Source organism: Saccopteryx bilineata, chromosome 3 (assembly GCF_036850765.1).
Source record: "Saccopteryx bilineata isolate mSacBil1 chromosome 3, mSacBil1_pri_phased_curated, whole genome shotgun sequence".
Classification (NCBI taxonomy): domain Eukaryota; kingdom Metazoa; phylum Chordata; class Mammalia; order Chiroptera; family Emballonuridae; genus Saccopteryx; species Saccopteryx bilineata.
The window spans coordinates 132,538,466-132,563,227 of record NC_089492.1 but is presented as its reverse complement, the minus strand read 5'-3'; the positions used below and the strand labels follow the sequence as shown (position 1 = coordinate 132,563,227).

Below are 24,762 nucleotides of genomic sequence, written 5' to 3'. Positions count from 1 at the left end.
AGAAATAAAACCACATATATATAGTCAAATAATTTTTGATAAAGGGGCCAACAACACAAAATGGAGAAAAGAGAGTCTCTTCAATAAGTGGTGCTGCGAAAACTGGAAAGCCACATGCAAAAGAATGAAACTGGACTACAGTTTGTCCCTCTGTACTAAAATTAACTGAAAATGGATCAAAGATCTAAACATAAGACCTGAAACAATTAAGTACATAGAAGAAGACATAGATACTCAACTCATGGACCTCGGTTTTAAAAAGCATTTTATGAATTTGACTCCAAAGGCAAGAGAAGTGAAGGCAAAGATAAATGAATGGGACTACATCAGACTAAGAAGTTTTTGCTCAGCAAGAGAAACTGATAACAAAATAAACAGAAAGCCAACTAAATGGAAATGATATTTTCAAACAACAGCTCAGATAAGGGCCTAATATCCAAAATATACAAAGAACTCATAAAACTCAACAACAAACAAACAAACAATCCAATAAAAAAAATGGGAAGAGGACACGAACAGACACTTCTCCCAGAAGAAATACAAATGGCCAACAGATATATGAAAAGATGCTCATCTTCTTTAGTTATTAGAGAAATGCAAATCAAAACTGTAATGAGATACCACCTCACACCTGTTAGATTAGCTATTATTAACAAGACAGGTTATAGCAAATGTTTTAGAGGCTGTGGAGAAAAAGGAACCCTCATACACTGTTGGTGGGAATATAAAGTAGTACAACCATCATGGAAGAAAGTATGGTGGTTCCTCAAAAAACTGAAAATAGAACTACCTTATGACCCAGCAATCCCTCTACTGGGTATATACCCCCAAAACTCAGAAACATTGATACATAAAGATACATGCAGCTCCATGTTCATTGCAGCATTGTTCACAGTGGCCAGGACATGAAAACAACCAAAAAGCCCATCAATAGAAGACTGGATAAAGAAGATGTGGCACATATACACTATGGAATACTACTTAGCCATAAGAAATGATGACATCAGATCATTTACAGCAAAATGGTGGGATCTTGATAACATTATACAAAGTGAAATAAGTAAATCAGAAAAAACAGGAACTGCATTATTCCATACATAGGTGGGACATAAAAGTGAAACTAAGAGACATTGATAAGAGTGTGGTGGTTATGGAGGGAGGGGGGGAATGGGGAGGGGGGTGCACAAAGAAAACTAGATAGAAGGTGACAGAGGACAATCAGACTTTGGGTGATGTGTATGCAACATAATTGAACGACAAGATAACCTGGACTTGTTATCTTTGAATATATGTATCCTGATTTATTGATGTCGTCCCATTAAAAAAATAAAATTATTTAATAAAAAAATGAACAAGTAATTATGAAATATTCACACTGTAACATAACACTTTAGAGTCTAAGGATAAAATGTTCCATCAGGAAAGAATGAAAGAAAAGATGAAAATTTTTCAGAGGAAAAAATTGTCTATAAAGTAATACATAGAATGATAGAAGTAGACTAGTCAACAATAGATGCAAGAAAAGAATAAGGTAAAATTGACACTAGAATTTGAAATACTTGGATATATCTGCTATTCAGCTATAAGGACCACATGAGCCACATGGTTTCTGATCCAGTTTGAATTAATTATTTTACATGGGGACCAACTCTAGTCTAGTGTTACTCTTTTACATTTGGCTTTCCAACTTTCCAGCACCATTTACTGAAGAAATTTATTTTCTTCATTGTGTGTTTTTGGCTCTTTTGTCAAATATTATTTGCCCTTATACACATGGTTTTATTTCTGAGCTCTCAATTTTATTCCATTGGTCTGTGTAATTTTTGACAATACCATCCTGTATTATCGTGGCTCTGTGGTATAATTGGAAGTCAGGTATTGTGATACCTCTGGCTTCATGCCTTTTTTTATCAGTTGGCTTTGGCTATTCAGGGTCTTTAGTGGTTTCATACAAATCTGGTGATTTTTTGTTCTATTTCTTTAAAAACTGACATTGTGATTTTAATGGGGATTGTATTAAATATGTATACTGCGTTGGGTAATATAACAATTTTAACTCTGTTGATTTTTTCTATCCATGAACACAGAATATCTTTCCATTTCATTGTGCCTTTTCCAATGTCTTTTACTAAAATAAAGCTTTGAAGTTTTCAGTAGTTTTCACATCCTTCATTTAGTTTATTCCTAAATCATTTATTATTTTTGTTACAATTGTAAAAGAAATTGTTTTTTAATTTTTCAGAGTTTCATTGTTGGCCTATGGCAGGCATCCCCAAACTACGGCCCAAGGGCTGCATGCGGCCCCCTGAGGCCATTTATCTGGCCTCCCGTTGCACTTCCAGAAGGGGCACCTCTTTCATTGGTGGTCAGTGAAAGAAGCACTGTATGTAGCGGCCCTCCAACGGTCTGAGGAACAGTGAACTGGCCCCCTGTGTAACAATTTTGGGGACCCCTGGCCTATAGGAAAGAAAAAGGCCTGAATATACACTTCTCCAAAAAGGACATACAGATAAATGGTCAATAGACATATTAAAAAATGCTCAAATCACTAGCATTGGAAAAATGAAAGTTAAATCAACAATGAGCTATGATCTCACACCTATCAGAATGGCTATCATCAAAAAATTAACAAACAACAAGTGCTGGTGAGGATGTGGAGAAAAGGGAACCTCTGTGCACTCTTGGTGAAACATAAATTAATGCAACTACTGTGGAAAGCAGTATAGAGTTTCTTCAAAATATTAAAAATGAAACTGCCTTATGATCAGTGATGCCAATTCTGGGAATATATCCAAAGAAAACTGAAATACTAATTTGAAATTATAAATGCACCCCTTTGTTTATTGCAGTGCTTATTTTCAATGGCCAAGACTGGGAAGCAGACCAGGTACCCATCAGTAAATGAGTGGATCAAAAACCTGTATTACAGTTACACGATGAAATATTATTCAGCCACAAACAGAGAAAAATCTTTTTTCATGGATAGATTTGGAGAGTATTGTGCTAAGTGAAATTAGGCAGTCAGAGAAAGATAAATATTATATGATTTCACATATATGTAAAATCTAAATAACAAAATAAACAAACAAAATAGAAAAAGATTCATAGATACAGAGAACAAACTGACAGTTGTCAGAAGGGTAAAAGATTGAGAAGGGAGGTCAGAGTGAAAAAGGTGCAGGAACTAAGCAAAAGAATAAAACCAAATAACAAACTGATAGACAAAATAATATGTTATCTCTGACTTAACCTGAAGCTATACATAGCACATCTCCCAAAGTTCTGCTTGTCTCATAAAAATTTGTTACTCAAACTTCCAAAGGTAAAGAGCTACTAAAAAGAAAGTCATATACTAGTAGTAAATGTAATTTTTCTTTTCAATAATTGCTGTGGCATAAAATAATGTTGCTTGGAGTATAAACTGTAGTGTTTACCTTATTTGGTTTTAGGATTTGTGTCTGCAGTACTTTAGTCCAGGCAAATGTCTTAAGTGCTTTCCCTTTTGGGCCCTGCCCAGGAAGCACACACACCATCCTGATTAACCAAGATTTCAGGTTTCATCCCCAGTCAGGGCACATGTAAGAATCAACCAATAAGTTCATGAATAAGTGGAACAACAAATTAATGTTTCTGCTTCTCTCTCTGTCATCCTTCCTCTCTTTAAAATTAATTAAAAAGTGTTTGAAGAATTAAAACCTTTGAAAACATGAAAAAAAATGCTTTGCCTTTTTTAAATGATCATCAACACACACACATACACAAATGTGGGGTTAGAGAAACCAGACAATGGGATAAAATGAGAAAGAGGAGCCACTGAGAATGTAAAAGAGAAGAGAGGAAGATTACATTGAGTGGATAAACAAAAAGAATTGTCCTAGATTAAAGCAGACAATTGTTTAACGGTACTTTCTGATTTAACAGAGGTTAGAATAAAAGACTGAGGAGGTAAAATAACCTTTAAATACAATATGGTGGCTCTCTCAAGGTAGTTTAAAGAAAGCTGAGGTCAGGAAGAACACCTGGAAGCCAAGGAAATAAGAAAATATCTGGAAGTCAAGGCCTGACATGGAAATGACAGGCAGAGTGGGAGGGTCAGGGCATGGCTGACACAGCTTTTCTCTGATGTTCAATGTAAATGAGGCAGAGTTTTGTCCCTTGGAAGAGGAAGTCACTATAGAGGACTGAGGAAAAAACAGTTTGCTGAGTTCAGAAATCAAACACCTGCTCTAAGAGTCAGAAGTTCTATCTCCCCGTGAAATGCTGCTTTTGCCACTTCTGTTGCTAACAGGTCTCATCCCAGGTGGTGACAATGAGAACAAACACTAGCAAGGTAAGAGTAACTCTGGCTGAAACTGGGTGTGGGTGGTCTGGATGAAAGCATGCTGCGCATACCCCTGAGGGTCTGGGCCAGCCAGACTCTAGCACTCTTCTATTTTGGAGGCTGAGGATGGAGCTGCAGGCCCTGGCACAGGCAAATGATTCTGTCATTTTGTTGTTCAGACTCTGGGGTTTTTTATCCTGGATCTCTCTGGTTTTCACTCCCTCACACACATTTCCTCCTATTTTTCTCTTTATTTTCACTTTTGTTTTTTTAATTACTCACAGCTTTCCAGGAGCCACCATCTTTCTATGCCATCCAGATATCATCATTTGTCAACAGCACCTATACAAAAAATCAAGCCTCAGGCTGGCTGGATGATTTGAAGATTCTTGACTAGGATGATGACTCCCGCAATGCCATTTTCCCGAAGCATTGGTCCAAGGGCAACTTCAGCAATGTGGAGGTGACTGAGCTGGAGGAGATGTACCGGGTCTATATCATCAGATTCACTCAGGTAGCACAGAATCATATTCGTCTACACCGGTTGACATGTGAGTGCAGTCCTCTGATCTGGGGAGATCATCAATGATTTCTCTCTCTCTCTCTCTCTCTCTCTCTTTCTCTCTCTCTCTCTCAGTTCATGCTACTGCATCCCAGGATCTTTCTGTCCTTTCTCCCAGTTTACTTAAGTGTATGCACACACTTCTCTACAGCAGTCCCCTATTAGACTCCACACATCCACATAGTATTTCAGATTCTTCCTCCTTCTTGAAATCTTGTCTGATAAAAATTCTCCATTGTTCGTGTATAATCTATTTCTCTTAAACCTCATGCAAGAAGCCCTCACTTTTCCCACCCTGTCCCTGAGTGAACTAAAGTGTGACTTCCTTTGTGTCCAATCCATCTCCTCAGGCATTTCCTGCCTGCTCCTCTTCTCAATGTAATTCTCCCATTCATCCTGGAATGTGTACTTCCTCCTGACTTCACCAACCTGCTCCTCACATACCCCCTTCTTTCTTCTTACCCACTGTTCTTTATTACAACAACCATTATCCACCATTTATAATATGTATACTTTCCACCTGATCTCTTCTTTTTTGTTTTGTTTTTGTTTTTGTTTTTTTTTATTTTTATGAAGTCAGAAGCTGGGGGGAGGCAGACAGACAGACTCTCACATGCGCCCGACCTGGATCCACCTGGCATGCTCACCAGGGGGCGATGCTCTGCCCCTCTTGGGCATTGCTCTGCTGCAATCAGAGCCATTAAAGCACCTGAGGCATAGGCCATGAAGCCATCCTCAGCACCTGGGCCAACTTTGCTCCAGTGGAGCATTGGCTGCGGGAGGAGAAGAGAGAGACAGAGAGGAAGGAGGGGAAAATGGAGGAGAAGCAGATTGGCGCTTCTCCTGTGTGGCCGGGAATCAAACCAGGGACTTCCACACGCCGGGGCGATGCTCTACCACTGAGCCAACCTGCCAGGGCCTCCCCTGTTCTCTTCTTATTAAAAGTCTCTGATTAGCCCTGGCTGGGTAGCTAAATTGTTTAGAGCACCATCCCGATATGCTAAGGTTGCAGGTTCCAACCTCAGTCAGGGCATAAATAACTCAACCAATGGGTGCATCAGTGTGTGGAAAACAAATTGATGGAGATTTTTTTGGTTTTGGTTGTTTTTTTTTTACAGGGACAGAGAGAGAGTCAGAGAGAGGGATAGATAGGGACAGACAGACAGGAATGGAGAGAGATGAGAAACATCAATCATCCATTTTTAGTTGGGACTCCTTAGTTGTTCATTGATTGCTTTTTCATATGTGCTTTGACCGCGGCCTTCAAAAACCTAGTAACCCCTTGCTCAAGCCAGCAACCTTGGGTCCAAGCTGGTGACCTTTTTTTTTTGCTCAAGACAGATGAGCCTGCGTTCAAGCTGGTGACCTCGGGGTCTTGAACCTGGGTCCTTCCACATCCCAGTCCGACGCTCTATCCACTGCGCCACCGACTTGTCAGGCTTGACATTTCTCTTTATATATCTATCTCCCTCTCTCTATCTCTTTCTCCTTCTCTCTCTGAAATCAATCAATAAATAAAAAATTTTTAAAAATCTTTGAATAGTGTGAAAATCACATGACAATAATGATAATTTCTGAGAAATACCTTGTTGAACAATTTTATTGTTTTGTAACTATCATAGAGTGCATTTAAACAAACCCAGATAGGATAGCTTACCACACACCTAGTCTATATGATATATTTTGTTCCTACAGGGCTAAAATCCATTAGAGCACATTACTATAAAAAAGAATACATAATATTAAATCAAACAAAGATAAAATTATCCAATCAAGTGATGCAGTAAACATGAGAGATATAGGCTACTGCAGGAATAAAATGTCATACTCTTATGGCAAACTTCTTTTTTTGTAAGTAGGAAGCGTACATTCCTTTTTTTTAATTAATTTTAATGGGGTGACATTAATAAATTAGGGTACAGCCCTGGCCGGTTGGCTCAGCGGTAGAGCATCGGCCTAGCGTGCGGAGGACCCAGGTTCGATTCCCGGCCAGGGCACACAGGAGAAGCGCCCATTTGCTTCTCCACCCCTCTGCCGCGCCTTTCTCTTTGTCTCTCTCTTCCCCTCCTGCAGCCAAGGCAAGGCTCCATTGGAGCAAAAATGGCCCGGGTGCTGGGGATGGCTCTGTGGCCTCTGCCTCAGGCACTAGAGTGGCTCTGGTCACAACATAGCGATGCCCAGGATGGGCAGAGCATCGCCCCCTGGTGGGCAGAGCATCACCCCATGGTGGGCGTGCCGGGTGGATCCCAGTTGGGCACATGCGGGAGTCTGTCTGACTGTCTCTCCCTGTGTCCAGCTTCAGAAAAATGAAATAAATAAATAAATAAATAAATAAATTAGGGTACATATGTTCAAAGAAAACATCTCCAGATTATATTGTCATTCAATTATGTTGCTTACCCATCACCCAAATTCAAATTGTCCTCTGTCACCTTCTATCTGGTTTTCTTTCTGCCCCTCCTCTCCCCTCTCTCCCTCCCTCTGTTCCCCCCACTCCATAACCACCACACTCTTGTTCATTTCTCTTAGTCTCATTTTTATGTCCCACCTGTGTATGGAATGATGCAGTTCTTAGTTTTTTCTGATTTATTTATTTTACTTTGTATAATGTTATCAAGATTCATCCATGTTATTGTAAATGATTCAATGTCATCATTTCTTATGGCTGAGAAGTATTCCATAGTGTATATGTGCCACATCTTCTTTATCCAGTCATCCATTGAAGAGCTTTTTGCTGTTTCCATGTATTTGCCACTGTGAACAATGCTGCAGTGAATATGGGGCTGCATGTGTCTTTATGTACTAATGTTTTTGAGTTTTGGGGGTATATACAGTAGAGGGATTGCTGGGTCATAAGGTAGTTCTACTTTTAGTTTTTTGAGGAAGAACCATACTTTCTTCCATACTGGTTGTATTACTTTACATTCCCACCAACAGTGGATGAGGGTTCCTTTTTCTTCACAGCCTCTCCAACACTTATTACCTGTCTTGTTGATAATAGCTAATCTAACAGGTGTGAGGTGGTATCTCATTGTAATTTTGATTTGCATTTCTCTAATAACTAATGAAGATGAGTGCCTTCTCATATATCTGTTGGCCATTTATATTTCTTCCTGGGAGAAGTGTCTGTTCATGTCCTCTTCCCATTTTTTTATTGGGTTGTTTGTTTGTTTGTTGTTGAGTTTTATAAGTCTTTGTATATTTTGGATATTAGGCCCTTATCTGAGCTGTTGTTTGAAAATATCATCTCTTATTTAGATTGCTGTCTGTTTATTTTGTTATCAGTTTCTCTTCCTGTGCAAAAATTTCTTAGTTGATATGCTCCCATTCATTTATCTTTGCCTTCACTTCTTTTGCCTTTAAAGTCAAATTCATAAAATACTCTTTAAAACCAAGGCCCATGAGTTTAGTACCTATGTTTTCTTCTATGTATTTTATTGTTTCAGGTCCTATATTTAGGTCTTTGATCCATTTTGAATTAATTTTAGTACAAGGGGACAAACTGTAGTCGAGTTTCATTCTTTTACATGTGGCTTTCCAGTTTTCCCAGCACCATTTGTTGAAGAGGCTTTCTTTGCTCCATTGTGTGTTGTTGGCCCCTTTATCAAAAATTATTTGACCATATATATGTGGTTTTATTTCAGGGCTTTCTATTCTGTTCCATTGGTCTGAGTGTCTATTTTTCTGCCAATATCATGCTGTTTTGATTGTCGTGGCTCAATAATATAATTTGAAGTCAGGTATTGTAATGCCCCAACTTTGTTCTTTTTCCTTAGAATTGCTTTGGCTATATGGAGTTTTTTATAATTCCATATACATCTGATGATATTTTGTTCCATTTCTTTAAAAAATGTCATTGAAATTTGGATGGGAATTGCATTAAATTTGTATATTGCTTTGGGTAATGTGGTCATTTTGATTATATTTATTATTCCTATCTAAGAACAAGGAATATTTTTCCATTTCATTGTATCTTTTTAGATTTCCCTTAACAATGCTTTGTAGTCTTCATTATATAGGTCTTTTACATTCTTTGTTATGTTTATTCCTAGGTATTTTTTGTTGTTGTTGTTGCAACCAGGAACAGAAATATTTTTTTGATTTTGTTTTCTAATGTTTTGTTGTTGGCATATAGAAAGGTTATGGACTTTTGTATATTAATTATGTTTCCTGCGACCATACTGTATTAGTTTATTGTTTCTAGTAATGTTTTTATGGAGTCTTTGGGGTTTTCAATATATAAGATCATATCATCTGCAAAAAGTGAAACCTTTAGTTCTTCTTTTACAATATGAATGCCTTTTATTTCTTTATTTTGTCTGATTGCTCGGGCTAAAACTTCTAGCACCACATTAAATAAGAGTGAAGAGAGTGGACAATGCTGTCTCGTTCCTGATTTAAGGGGGAAAGTCCTCAGTTTTATGCCATATAATATGATATTAGCTGATGGTTTATCATAAATGGCCTTTATCATGTTGAGATATTTTCCTTCTATACCCATTTTGTTGAGTGTTTTAAACATAAAATTGTGTTGTATTATAGTGAATGCCTTTTCTGCATCTATTAATAGGATCATGTGGTTTTTGTTCTTTGCTTTGTTGATATGGTGTATTATGTTAACCGTTTTATGTATGTTGAACCATCCTTGAGATTCTGGGTTGAATCCCACTTGATCATAATGTATTATTTTTTTAATATGTTGTTGTATTTGATGTGTAAGTATTTTGTTTAGTATTTTAGCATCTGTATTCATTAGAGATATTGGTCTTAGTTTTCTTTTTATGTTCTGTCCTTCCCAAGTTTCAATATGAGGGTAATGTTGGCCTCATAAAATGTGTTTGGAAGTATTGCTTCTTCTTCAATTTTTTGGAAGACTTTGAGTAGAATAGGAACCAAATCTTTGAATGTTTGATAGAATTCACTAGTATAGCCATCTGGCCTGGACTTTTATTTTTGGGAAAGTTTTTAATAGTTTTTTCTATTTCCCCCCTGCTTATTGGTCTGTTTAGACTTTCTGCTTCTTCATAACTCAGTCTAGAAAGATTATATTGTTCTATGAATTTACTATTTCAATTCTAGATTATTGAATTTGGTGACATATAGTTTTTCATAGTATTCTACAATAATTCTTTTTATATCTGTGATATCTGTGGTGATTTCTCCTCTTTCATTTTGGATTTTGTTTATATGAGTCCTTTCTCTTTTTTCCTTAGTGAGTCTGGCCAAGAGTTTGTCAATTGTGTTGATCTTTTCAAAGAACCAGCTTCTTGTTTTATTAATTTTTTCTATACTTTTTCTGTTCTCTATTTCATTTATTTCTGCTCTGATTTTTATTATTTCCTTTATTCGGCTGGTTTTGGGTTGTCTTTGTTCTTCTTTTTCTAGTTCCTTAAGATGCAAAGTTAAGATGGTTTACTTGGGCTCTCTCTTATTTGTTCATGTAGACCCAAAGAGATATGAACTTCCTTCTTATTACTGCTTTTCCTGCATCCCAGATATTTTGATATGTCATATTGTTATTTTTATTTGTCTGTATATATCTTTTGATCTCTGCGTTTACTTCTTCTTTGACCCATTCATTTTTTAAAAGTATGTTGTTTAGTTTCCACATTTCTGTGGGGGTTTTTTACCTCTTTTTTGCAGTTGAATTCTAGTTTCAAGGCTTTATGATCAGAAAATATGCTTGGTACAAATTCAATTTTTCTGAATTTGTGGATGTTATTTTTGTGGCCCAACATATGGTCAATTCTTGAGAATGTTCTATGTACACTAGAGAAAAATGTGTACTCTGTCACTTTGGGATGAAATGTCTTATAAATGTCTATCATATCCAATTGCTCGAGTGTTTCATTTAAGGCCAATATTTCTTTATTGATTTTGTTTGGATGAAAGATCTAGAGCCATCAACAGTGTATTGAGGTCTCCAAGTATGATTGTATTTTTGTTTGTTTTTGTTTTTAGGTCAGTCAGTAGCAGCTGTCTTTTATACTTTGGTGCTCCTTGGTTTGCTGCATATATATTAAGAATTGTTATGTCTTCTTGATTCAGTGTTCCCTTAATCATTATAAAATGACCATTTTTGTTTCTGATTACTTTTGCTGTCTTGTAGTCAGCATTGTTAGGTATGAGTACTGCTACACCTACTTTTTTTGGATGTTATTTGCTTGGAGTAATGTTTTCCAGTCGTTCACTTTGAATTTGTTTTTATCCTTGTTGCTTAGATGTGTTTCTTGTAGGCAGTATACAGTTGGATTTTCTTTTTTAATCCATTCTGCTCCTCTGTGTCTTTTTATTGGTGAGTTCAATACATTTACATTTAGTGTAATTATTGACACTTGAGGGTTTCCTATTGCCATTTTATATATTGCTTTCTGTTAGTTTTGTATCTTGTTTGATTCTTCTCATTTGTTTTTTTATCATTTGTTTTTGTTTGGTTGTAATCCATACTTCTTTCCTCTGTTACTTTTTTTTAAATTATGCGCTTCTGTGATGATTTTTTCAGGGTTAGGTTACCATTAAGTAATGGAAAGAGTACCTACCATGTTCATTGTAGTACACTATCTTATGAGTGCTTCTGTTCTCCATTGTCCTTTGCTACTCTTAATTTTCGTCCTCTCCCCTTTTTAGTTTTCATTGTCACAGTTTAAATTTGGTTTTATTGTGTTCTTGGTGGAGCTTTTACTTGTTAGTTTTGTTTATTTTTTTCTCTGTATCTGGTTGGAAAACCCCCTTTAGTATTTCCTGAAGTGGGGGTTTTCTGATGATAAATTTCCTTATCTTTTTTGTATTTGTTAATGTTTTTATTTCTCCATTGTTTTTGAAGAATAGCTTTGATGGGTATAGTATTCTTGGCTGGAAGTTTCTCTCTTTCAGAACTTTAAATATTCGGGTCCACTCTCTTCCAGCTTGTAGAGTTTCTGCTGAGAAATCTGATGATAATCTAATAGGCCTTCCTTTATATGTTGTATTCTTCTTTTCCCTGGCTGCCTTGAGATTTTTTTCTTTGTTGTTGGTTTGTGACAATTTCATTATGATGTGCCTTGGAGTAGGTTTGTTGGGGTTAAGAAAACTTGGAGTTCTGTTTGCTTCTTGAATTTGAAGCTTTAGTTCTTTCCACAGGCTTGGGAAGTTTTCATTTATTATTTGTTTGAATATGTTCTCCAATCCATTTTTTCTCTCTTCTCCTTCTGATATACCTATTATTTTTATGTTACTCTTTTTGGTGGAGTCAGACAATTCCAGTAGGGCTTTCTTATTTTTTTTTCTTTACAGAGACAGAGAGAGAGTAAGAGAGAGGGATAGACAGGGACAGACAGACAAGAACAGAGAGATGAGAAGCATCAATCATTAGTTTTTCGTTGCACATTGCAACACCTTGGTTGTTCATTGATTGCTTTCTCATATGTGCCTTGGCCGTAGGCCTTCAGCAGACCGAGTAACCCCTTGGTTGATCCAGCGACCTTGGTTCCAAGCTGGTGAGCTATTGCTCAAACCAGATGAGCCCACACTCAAGCTGGCAACCTTGGAGTCTCAAACCTGGTTCCTCTGCATTCCAGTCTGATGCTCTATCTACTCCGCCACTGCCCAGTCAGGCTTCTCATTTTTTTAATTCGTGAGTCTCTCTCCTCTTCTCTCTGTTGTGCCTCAAGTTGCTTGTCTTCTATATCACTAATCCTCTCTTTTATCTGGCCTGTTCTTTTAGCTAAGCTTGTTACCTTGTTTTTTAGTTCATGAATTGAGTTTTTCATCTCTTTTTGATTTGTTTTCATAGTTTCAATTTTCTTGGTAATATATTCTTTGTGTTCATTAAGTTGTTTTTTGAGCTCCCTGAATTGCTTTTCTGTGTTTTCTTGTATATCTCTGAATATTTTTAGGATTTCTATTTTAAATTTAACTCCTAGGTTTCCAATCTATAAAAATTTAACTCCAAGGTTTCCAATCTATAAAAAAATTTTTCTATAGATTTTTCCTCAACTATTTGTGCTACGTCTCTGTCTTTTGTATCCATATTTGATTTCCTTTTCCTTAATGGCATCTGAGGGTGGTTTTGTTAATAACACTTCAGTGTGTGGGACTTACAAACACTCCTGGAATTGTTTTTTTCTGTGTCTTTGGTTGTAGAACTAGTTGACATTTTGGGGAGAGGTATTGAGAGCAATCCTCATTGCGCCATTTCTCTGACATCTCTCAGGAAGCATACATTCTAAGATAATAATTAAAAGTATAATAAATACACAAGCCAGTAGCATCATTATTGTCATTATCAAGTATTATGTACTGTACTGATTACATTGGTATTCTGTTATACAACTGGCAGCAAAGTACAGTTTTTGCCCCAGCATCACCACAAACATATGAGCAATGCATTATGCTGCTATGATGGTCAAGATCTCATTAGGCAAGTAAGAATTTTCCAGCTTCATTATAATCAATGAGACTACCCTCTTGTACTTGGTTTGTTGTTACCTGAAAAGTCACTGTGCAGCACGTGAAAGCAATAAATTGGTTTTGGCTCATCATTTTACATCTCAAACCTTTCTCCCCACAGTAATCCAAAAGTCTAGGTTCTTCCTCCATTTATTTTCTTCATGTTGGCTTTTACATATCTTTTTCTGTGTTTTCTTTTATCCAGATCCTGTTGAGATCCAGGTTAAAGCTGGCTGTGAGCTGCATTCTGGGGAGACCATAGTAAGCTTCCTGAGGGGAGCTTTGGGAGGAGAGGATTTCCTGAGCTTCCAGAATGATATGTGTGTGCCTGCTGCACAGGGTGGCAGCAGGGCATGGAGGATCTGCGCACTTTACTCTCAAATCAAAGGTTTCTCTAATGTCTTGGAGCATCTCCTCTCAAACACCTGCCCTCAATTTCTCTTGGGTGTTCTCAATGCAGGGAAGACAGAACTGCAGAGACAAGGTTAGTCCTGCTCTTTCACCAAGACTTTTTTATTTCACTTTCCACTATATCATTGAATTCAAAGATATGGGGTTCCTCCCTGACTAAGCAGTGGTGCAGTGGATAGAGCATTGGACTGGGACTTGGAGAACCCAGATTCAATACCCTGAGATTGCCAGCTTGAGCAACAGGTCAGATGGTTTGAGCAAGGCTCACCAGCATGAGCCCAAGGTCGCTGGCTTCAGCAAGGGGTCACTGGCTGTGCTGCAGATCCCCAGTCAAGGCATATATGAAAAAGCTATCAATGAACAGCTAAGGTGCCACAAGAAAGAATTTATGTTTCTCATCTCTCTCCCTTCCTATCTGTTTGTCCCTATCTGTCCCTCTGTCTCTCTTTGTCTATGTCACACACACACACACACACACACACACACTCACACACACACACACACACACACACAAAGGGGGTTCCTAAGAAGACAGGGGCTTAATCAATAAATTATTTGTATTCCAAAAGACTAGGAAGAGTCACTGTCCAAACTTGTGGTTTCTGAGTTCCTATGCTCTGGATTAGAGTCATAGGTGACACTGTCCTGCTCCCTTCTGCCACAGTGAGGCCCGAGGCCTGGCTTTCCAGTGACCCAACTTCTTTGCCTGGTCATCTGCTACTGGTGTGCCATGTCTCAGGTTTTTACCCCAAATATGTACAAGTGATGTGGATGAAGGGTGAGCAGGAGCATCCAGGAACTCGTCAAGGTGACATCCTGCCCAATGCTGATGGGACATGGTATCTCCAAGTAACCCTGGATGTTGTGGCTGGGAAGGAGGCTAACCTGAACTGCCGAGTAAAGCACAGCAGCCTGGGAGGCCAGGACATCGTCCTCCACTGGGGTGAGAAAGAACTGGCCCTGGCCAGAAATTGGAGCAGATGGTCCACAAACATGGAGGGAGGGGCAAGCAATATGGTGAGACTTAATGGGTGTGAGAAACAAGGAAGGAGGGATGAAAAGCAAGAGAGAAAAAGAAAGAGATGAACTAAGGCAGCGATTTTCAACTGATGTGCTGCAAATATATCTAAAAAATGCACTACCTGACTATTTTACTCAGGGGCACTGACTTTTTTTCCTTAGAATTTCAAATAAAAAAAATGACAACAGCCAACACTATAATAGTTGTCTGGTTGAATGAATCAAAATTATACCTATTTATTTTGTCACATCAGCAAAAAAATATATTCTTTGGTGTGTCATAGAATTTTAGTAATTGGTTTGTTTGTGTCATTAGATAAAAAAGGTTGAAAATCACTCATGTAAGTTATAAAGGAGGTAAGAATCACAAGCCTATAAACTGGATGACAAGAGACAAAGAGTGATAAGAGATAGATATGGATGATTGTGTTAGAGAATCTGAGAGGGGAATTTGGCTATGCCTTTACATCAAAGCAGGTGAGTGATGGAGCTGACACTCAGGTGAACAAAGGAAGGGCAGGAGACTCAGGAATGGGTTTGACAGTGACATCTGTGTGTCTTCTCCCAATTGCCAGGACATCCCATCTCTACCACGGTGATAATTTTGGCAATAATATTGCCCATCTTCAGTCTTTTGATATGCCTTGCATTGTGGTATTTGAGGCGCTGGTAAGTTTTTTAAAACCTTTCTTTTCTGTCCACCTTCCTCTCTTTTACACTATTTTTATTTATTTACATTATTTTAGCCTCAATATTTCTTTTTTTAATTTATCTTTTAATTTGCAGTTGACATGCTTCGCCAAATCATACAGATTTCAAGTATACAACTCAATATACCACCATCTGTACTCCGCATCATTCTCCACCCCCAGAAAAGTTTCTTTCCACCCACCTTGCCCTCCTTTTGCTCTCCTCTTCCTACCTCCTCTTCCTATCTCCACCTCTTTTCCCTCTGACTATTGCCACCCTCTTGTCTATGTGTGTGTGTGTTATGTTAATATTTTTGGCTAATCCCTTCACCTTCTTTAATACATTCCTTTCTTCCCTCATCCCTCTGACAGCTGTCCATCTGCTCCCTGTGTCCATGCCTCTGCACTTTCTCTTCTCTTCCCATCTATTTATGTAAATCTATTTTTTAATTGTGGTAAAGTATACATGACATGAAACTTATTATCTTAGTTATTATTAAGTGCATAGTTTAATAGTATTAATTACACTTTCCTCTTTTGCAATGAATCTCTAGTTTTCTTTTCATCTAGTATAACTAAAACTGTATATTCATTAAACAATATCATGTCATTTCCTTGTCATCTAAGCCCAGACAATCAACATTTCACTTTCTGTCTATAAAACTTTGTAGATACTACTCTAGATACTTTATATCAATGGAATCATTAGTATTTGTCTTTTTATGAATGGGTAATTTTTTTAGGATAATGTACTTATGATTTAGCTATGTTGTAGCATGTGACAGAATTTATTTCCTTTTACAGAAAGCTGAATAATATTCCATTGTATTTATATAACATGTTTATTATCCGTTCATCAGTCAATGGACATTTGGGTTGATTCTACCTCTTGATCACTATAAATAAGTCTGCTAAGAAATGAGTGTACAAATATGTCTTATGTGGAGCTAAAGTTGCTTGTGTTCTTAACATTCATTTCAGAATATTTAGTGAGATTTCATCATGTCTTTTTTCCCATTTAGAATATATACCCAGATGACTAGAAGCTCAAGTTGTCAGCCCCGGAGTCAATATCATCATATTCAACAAAATAATTATTATATTTGATCAACTCAGAGTTTCCATAGGTTGTGAGATATATCATAATTTATACACTAGCAGAAAAAAGAATTAAGAACTGTGAAATTATTATAAGATGATATCAATAGTGGGCTCTACCCAAATTTCATAGATGTAAAATGTAAGAAAATGTATCTCAAAATAAATAAAATAAAGCACAGATGGTCTCTGACTTACAATTATTTTACTTTATAGTGGTATGAACACAATACATATTTAGTGGAAATGGTATTTGAATTTGGACTTTTATCCTGGGGAAGCTATATGCAGTATGATACCTCTAATGATGCTGGACAGAGTCAGCAAGCCTATCACCCAGTCAGTCACGAGATCAAGAAAATAAACCACCAATAATCTACCATGTGTTTACTGTATTAGATAATTTTTTCCACATGTAAGCTAATGTGTTTTCAGCAGGCTTAAGGTAAGCCTGGCTAAGGAATGCTATTCAGTAGGTTAGTGGCATTAAATGGTTTTTGACATACAATATTTTCAATTTATAATGAATTTTGGGGACATTTAACTCTATTGTAGATTAAAGAGCATTTGTATCCAACCTATGGTAATATATCTTTGGCTTCCAGTTTTTTTTTTTGGTTTTTTTTTGTTTTTATATTTTATTTTATTTTTAATAAATTTTTATTAATGGTAATGGGATGACATTAATAAATCAGGGTACATATATTCAAAGAAAACATGTCTAGGTTATTTTGTCATCAAATTATGTTGCAAACCCCTCGCCCAAAGTCAGATTGTCCTCCGTCACCCTCTATCTAGTTCTCTGTGCCCCTCCCCCTCCCCCTAACTCTCTCCCTCCCTCCCCCCCATGTCCTCCCTCCCCCCCCCCACCCTTGGTAACCACCACACTATTGTCCATGTCTCTTAGTCTCATTTTTATGTTCCACCAATGTATGGAATCATGTAGTTCTTGTTTTTTTCTGATTTACTTATTTCACTCCTTATAATGTTATCAAGATCCCACCATTTTGCTGTAAATGATCTGATGTCATCATTTCTTATGGCTAAGTAGTATTCCATAGTGTATATGTGCCACATCTTCTTTATCCAGTCTTCTATTGAAGGGCTTTTTGGTTGTTTCCATGTCTTGGCCACTGTGAACAGTGCTGCAATGAACATGGGGCTACATGTGTCTTCACGTATCAATGTTTCTGAGGTTTTGGGGTATATACCCAGTAGAGGGATTGCGGGGTCATAAGGTAGTTCTATTTGCAGTTTTTTGAGGAACCACCATACTTTCCTCCATAATGGTTGTACTACTTTACAGTCCCACCAACAGTGAATGAGGGTTCCTTTTTCTCCACAGCCTCTCCAACATTTGCTATTACCCGTCTTGTTGATAATAGCTAATCTAACAGGGGTGAGGTGGTATCTCATTGTAGTTTTGATTTGCATTTCTCTAATAACTAATGAAGCTGAGCATCTTTTCATATATCTGTTGGCCATTTGTATCTCTTCCTGGGAGAAGTGTCTGTTCATGTCCTCTTCCCATTTTTTTATTGGATTGCTTGTTTGTTTGTTGTTGAGTTTTATGAGTTCTTTGTAAATTTTGGATATTAGGCCCTTATCTGAGCTGTCGTTAGAAAATATCAGTTCCCATATAGTTGGCTGTCTGTTTATTTTGATATCAGTTTCTCTTGCTGAGCAAAAACTTTTAATTCTGATGTAGTCCCATTCATTTATCTTTGCCTTCACTTCTCTTGCCATTGGAGTCAAGTTCATAAAATGTTCTTTAAAACCCAGGTCCATGATTTTAGTACCTATGTCTTCTTCTATGTACTTTATTGTTTCAGGTCTTATATTTAGGTCTTTGATCCATTTTGAATTAATTTTAGTACACGGGGACAGGCTGTAGTCGAGTTTCATTCTTTTGCATATGGCTTTCCAGTTTTCCCAACACCATTTGTTGAAGAGGCTTTCTTTTCTCCATTGTGTATTGTTGGCCCCTTTATCAAAGATTATTTGACCATATATATGTGGTTTTATTTCTGGGCTTTCTATTCTGTTCCATTGGTCGGAGTGTCTATTTTTCTGCCAATACCATGCTGTTTTGATTATCGTGGCCCTATAATATAGTTTAAAGTCAGGTATTGTAATGCTCCCAGCTTCATTCTTTTTCCTTAGGATTGTTTTGGCTATTCGGGGTTTTTTATAGTTCCATATAAATCTGATGATTTTTTGTTCCATTTCTTTAAAAAATCTCATAGGGATTTTGATGGGAATTGCATTAAATTTGTATATTGCTTTAGGTAATATGGCCATTTTGATTATATTTATTCTTCCTATCCAAGAACAAGAAATATTTTTCCATCTCATTGTATCTTTTTCGATTTCCCTTAACAATGCTTTGTAATTTTCATTATATAGGTCCTTTACGTTCTTTGTTATGTTTATTCCTAGGTATTTTATTTTTTTTGTTGCAATCGTGAAGGGGATTATTTTTTTGAGTTCGTTTTCTAATATTTCATTGTTGGCATATAGAAAGTCTATGCACTTTTGTATGTTAATTTTGTATCCTGCGACCTTACTGTATTGGTTTATTATTTCTAATGATCTTTTTGTGGAGGCCTTTGGGTTTTCGATGTATAGGATCATATCATCAGCAAAAAGTGATAGCTTTACTTCTTCTTTTCCGATATGGATGCCTTTTATTTCTTTGTCTTGTCTGGTTGCTCTGGCCAGAACTTCTAGCACCACGTTGAATAAGAGTGAAGAGAGTGGACAACCCTGTCTTGTTCCTGATTTAAGGTCCTCAGTTTTATGCCATTTAATAGGATGTTGGCTGATGGTTTATCATATATGGCCTTTATCATGTTGAGATATTTTCCTTCTATACCCATTTTGTTGAGAGTCTTAAACATAAAATTGTGTTGTATTTTATCAAAAGCCTTTTCTGCATCTATTGATAAGATCATGTGGTTTTTGTTCTTTGTTTTGTTGATATGGTGTATTACGTTAACCGTTTTGCGTATGTTGAACCATCCTTGAGATTCTGGGATGAATCCCACTTGATCATGATGTATTATTTTGTTAATATGTTGTTGTATTCGGTTTGCCAGTATTTTGTTTAGTATTTTAGCATCTGTATTCATTAGAGATATTGGTCTGTAGTTTTCTTTCTTTGTGCCATCCTTGCCAGGTTTTGGTATGAGGGTTATGTTGGCCTCATAAAATGTGTTTGGAAGTATTGCTTCTTCTTCAATTTTTTGGAAGACTTTGAGTAGAATAGGAACCAAGTCTTCTTTGAATGTTTGATAAAATTCACTAGTATAACCGTCTGGGCCTGGACTTTTATTTTTGGGGAGATTTTTAATAGTTTTTTCTATTTCCTCCCTGCTGATTGGTCTGTTTAGGCTTTCTGCTTCTTCATGACTCAGTCTAGGAAGGTTGTATTGTTCTAGGAATTTATCCATTTCTTCTAGATTGTTGTATTTGGTGGCTTATAATTTTTCATAGTATTCTACAATAATTCTTTGTATATCTATGATGTCTGTGGTGATCTCTCCTCTTTCATTTTGGATTTTATTTATTTGAGTCCTGTGTCTTTTTTCCTTGGTGAGTCTTGCCAAGGGTTTGTCAATTTTGTTGATCTTTTCAAAGAACCAGCTCCTTGTTTTTTGATTTTTTCTATCATTTTTCTGTTCTCTGTTTCATTTATTTCTGCTCTGATTTTTATTATCTCCTTTCTTCGGCTGGTTTTGGGTTGTCTTTGTTCTTCTTTTTCTAGTTCCTTAAGGTGTGAAGTTAAGTGGTTTACTTCGGCTCTCTCTTGTTTGTTCATATAGGCCTGAAGTGATATGAACTTTCCTCTTATTACTGCTTTTGCTGCATCCCAGAGATTCTGCTATGTCGTATTTCCATTTTCATTTGTCTGTATATATCTTTTGATTTCTGCGCTTATTTCTTCTTTGACCCATTCATTTTTTAGAAGTATGTTGTTTAGTTTCCACATTTTTGTGGGTTTTTCCCCCTCTTTTTTGCAGTTGAATTCTAGTTTCAAGGCTTTATGATCAGAAAGTATGCTTGGTACAATTTCAATTTTTCTAAATTTGCTGATATTGTCTTTGTGGCCCAACATATGATCAATTTTTGAGAATGTTCCATGTACACTAGAGAAAAATGTATACTCTGTCGCTTTGGGATGAAGTGTCCTGTAGATGTCTATCATATCCAGGTGTTCTAGTATTTCGTTTAAGGCCACTATATCTTTATTGATTCTCTGTTTGGATGACTGATCTAGAGCCGTCAGCGGTGTATTGAGGTCTCCAAGTATGATTGTATTTTTGTTAGTTTTTGTTTTAAGGTCAATAAGTAGCTGTCTTATATATTTTGGTGCTCCTTGGTTTGGTGCATATATATTAAGGATTGTTATGTCTTCTTGATTCAACTTCCCCTTAATCATTATGAAATGACCGTTTTTGTCTCTGAGTACTTTTTCTGTCTTGTAGTCAGCATTATTAGATATGAGTATTGCTACGCCTGCTTTTTTTGGGGTGTTGTTTGCTTGGAGTATTGTTTTCCAGCCTTTCACTTTGAATTTGTTTTTATCCTTGTTGCTTAGATGTGTTTCTTGTAGGCAGCATATAGTTGGATTTTCTTTTTTAATCCATTCTGCTACTCTGTGTCTTTTTATTGGTAAGTTTAATCCATTTACATTTAGTGTAATTATTGACACTTTCGGTTCCCTACTGCCATTTTATAAATTGCTTTCTGTTAGTTTTGTATCTAGTTTGATTCTTCTCTTTTGTTTTTCTATCATTTGTTTTTGTTTGTTTGTGTTCCATACTTCTTTTCTCTGTTGCTACCTTTTTTAAGTCAAGTGTTTTTGTGGTGGTTTTTTTAAGGGTGGTTACCATTAAGTAATGAAAAGGGTACCTACCATATTCATTGTAGTACCCTCTCTCATAAGTATTTCTGCACTTCATCATCCTACGCTACTGTTAATCTCCATCTTCTCCCCCCTTTTTTTCCTTTGTTGTCACAGTTTAAGTTTGGTTTTATTGTGTTCTTGGTGGAGCTGTTACTTGTGGTGTTGTTTTCTTTTGTTCTTTGAATCTGGTTGGAAAACCCCCTTTAGTATTTCCTGGAGTGGGGGCTTTCTGTTGATAAATTCTCTCATCTTTTCTGTATTTGTGAATGTTTTTATATCTCCTTCATACTTGAAGGATAGCTTTGATGGGTATAGTATTCTTGGCTGAAAGTTCCTCTCTTTCAGGGCTTTAAATATTGGGGTCCACTCTCTTCTAGCTTGTAGAGTTTCTGCTGAGAAATCTGATGATAATCTAATAGGCCTTCCTTTATATGTTGTACTCTTCTTTTCCCTGGCTGCCTTGAGAATTTTTTCTTTGTCATTGGTTTGTGTCATCTTTATTATGATGTGCCTTGGAGTGGGTTTGTTGGGGTTAAGAAAACTCGGTATTCTGTTTGCTTCTTGAATTTGAGGCTTTAGTTCCTTCCACAGGCTTGGGAAGTTCTCATCTATTATTTGTTTGAGTATATTCTCCATTCCATTTTCTTTCTCTTCTCCCTCTGATATACCTATTATTCTTATGTTATTCTTTCTGATGGAGTCAGACAATTCCTGTAGGGCTTTCTCGTTTTTTATTATTTTTGAGTCTCTTTCTTCTTCTCTCTGTTGTGCCTCAAGTTGTTTGTCTTCTATTTCACTAATCCTATCTTCAATCTGGGCTGTTCTGTTAGCTAAGCTTGTTACCTCGTTTTTCAGCTCGTGAATTGAGTTTTTCATTTCTGTTTGATTTGTTTTTATAGTTTCAATTTCCTTGGTAATATATTCTTTGTGTTCATTGAGTTGTTTTCTGATCTCCCTATGTTGCCTTTCTGTGTTTTCTTGTATATCTCTGAGTATTTTTAAGATTTCTAGTTTAAATTCTCTGTCATTTAGCTCCAAGGCTTCCAATATGTTAAGTCTTTTCTCCATAGATTTTTCCCCATCTATTTGTGTTACCTCTCTTTCTTTTGTATCCATAATATTCGATTTCCTCTTTCTTATTGGCATCTGAGGGTGGTCTTATTGATAGCACTAATTAGAATTAATAGAGAGTAAAAAGTAAAAAAAAAAAAAAAAAAAAAGAAAGGGTAAAATACCCCACAAAAAAAAACAGTAATAATTTATTATTTCCCCCTTTTTTCTCTCTTCTCTTTCCCTCCTCTCCCCTCCTCAGGGAAATATCGTGCCTATAATGGAGGGCCTGATTTGGGGTGAAGAGTTCAAGGGGCAAAAAAAAGGGAGTAGGGACCTACTAAATGCAAAAAAAAAAAAAAAAAAAAGGAAGAAAATCTTAGACAAGCATAAGATGATTTGCTTGTAAGTGATGGTCACCTAAGAGATATAATGAGAGGGATAAGAGGGAACCAGAAAAAAGGACCAAAAAAGAATAATAAAGAAGAAAAAATAAAAATAATAAGTAAAAATCTGTTGTATTAAGTGGAGCGAAGACTAAATACAATGGAGACCTTGGGTTAAGAGGACCCAAAATGCCACAAAAATAAACAAACAAGAAAAAAAAATAAAAACAAAAGCAAAAAAAGAAATAAAGCCAAAAAAAAGCCTTGAGTCCCAAATTAACTAATTTGTTCGTGATTGAGGATTAAATGGGAGGAAAGTAAAATGAGAAAAGAAAAAACGAATAGAAAGGAAAAAATAAGAAAAAGAGAAAAACGAAGGAAGAAATAAAATAGGAAGAGAAAAAAACAAAATAAAGCAAGACAAAAAACAAAAACAAAAGAGGAGAGAGTGAGAGTTAAGTGTTTTGGAGTATAACCTTGAAGGAGGGTGAGGATGAAGAAGAAAAATAAAATGCAACACTCATGGGTACTGTAGTTCAAGAAAGGGGAAGCATAAGATGGGCAGAGAATAGAAGGACCGAGGTGGAGGAAATAAAGGCAAAAAGATAGAAGAAACAAACAACAACAACAAAAATCAAAATTAGTGGATCAAGTTGTAAAGTCTGTGGGTTTTTCTTGATTTTGAGAGGTTAACTTCTTCCTTTTTCTTTTCTCTCCCTCTTCCTGGTCAGTGACTCTGTACCCCAGGCTCTGCCCCTGTGTCACTCTTAGGTAGGGATTTGCAGTTGATGGGATTCTATGGCAATGTCATATATTTGGCTTTAGTCTTGCTGGAAGTAAAGGCTTGTTGGCGTTTGCAGGGTCCAACGATGAGAGAGTTTGCTTTCCTGGATTCCCTCTCCTAGTCCCCCCTTTCTGAATTAGCAGCCTGGTGATCCAGCTATAAGGCTGCAACTGCTTCTGCCTGGGGAGTAAGAGGCTCAAAGAGCTGGGAAATCCCCACTCTATCCCCACTCAGTGCAAGGCTTTGGGAAAGGCTCTGACAGTCAGGGCCTCCAGTGTAATCAGGCGGGGGTGGGAGTCAATTGTTGTCAAGGTGACTGTTCAGTGCCTATCATTTAGTTGGACCTCTCAACCCAGGCTTTCCACACTTTGTAGCCTGTTTTTGCAGGGTAGAAGAGGCACTAGTCTCTGCTTACGACTAGTGTAGTATAGACCTTATTATCTGCCAAGTCCTTCTTGTTAGCGTTTATCCCTGAATATGGAGGCTCTATCAATCAGAAGTTGCCCCCGCCCCTTTAGCGAGAGGCACTAAAAAATATCACGCCTCTTGTCTTGGATCGCTGAACTGAGAGAGATCTTATCAATTAGAACCGAGGGTGCGCAGATTTCATGGGTTAAGCTAATTTCAGTGATTGGGTCGCAGCTGTGCTTCCAAAGGTATTTTAGGCTGCCTGCGCGCGCCCCTCCCCCAACGCTTGATTGTTAGCTTGAATGGCTGGGTGAGGTGCCCCGCCCACGGAGAGAATCTCCCAAGCCTTTCCCGCTCGCCCTGCCGCTGGCGGCTGGACCGCACCAGGCGCAGGATAATGGAGCCCCCTGGGTGTACGGGCCAGCAGGGCGCCCTGGGCGCATGGAATGCCCAAGGCACGCGCGCGAATGGGGCGCTCCGGGCACCGGTGGCCAGCGACCCCCACTCGCAGTGTGCAGGCCGCTGGGAACGTCAGCGGTGCTCAACGGGACCGGGCGCGTGCGGCTGCTCACAGCGGCTCGCGGCGGCGGCTCGCGATGGCGGTTCGGGGCGGCCGCTCGCGGCAGTGGCTCGCGGGGGCTCGCGGTTCCCAAGTATATGGGCTGACTCACCACAGGCGCACTTTCTTGCAGTTTGA

At 37.5% G+C, this 24,762-nt stretch overlaps 2 pseudogenes; both read left to right on the top strand.

The window, feature by feature from the left end:
• Positions 1–4,257: 4,257 nt before the first annotated feature.
• Positions 4,258–16,546, top strand: LOC136328781 (T-cell surface glycoprotein CD1b-2-like; annotated as a pseudogene).
• Positions 16,547–24,661: 8,115 nt separating this feature from the next.
• Positions 24,662–24,762, top strand: part of LOC136329875 (T-cell surface glycoprotein CD1e, membrane-associated-like) — a 65,677-nt pseudogene continuing 65,576 nt past the window's right edge.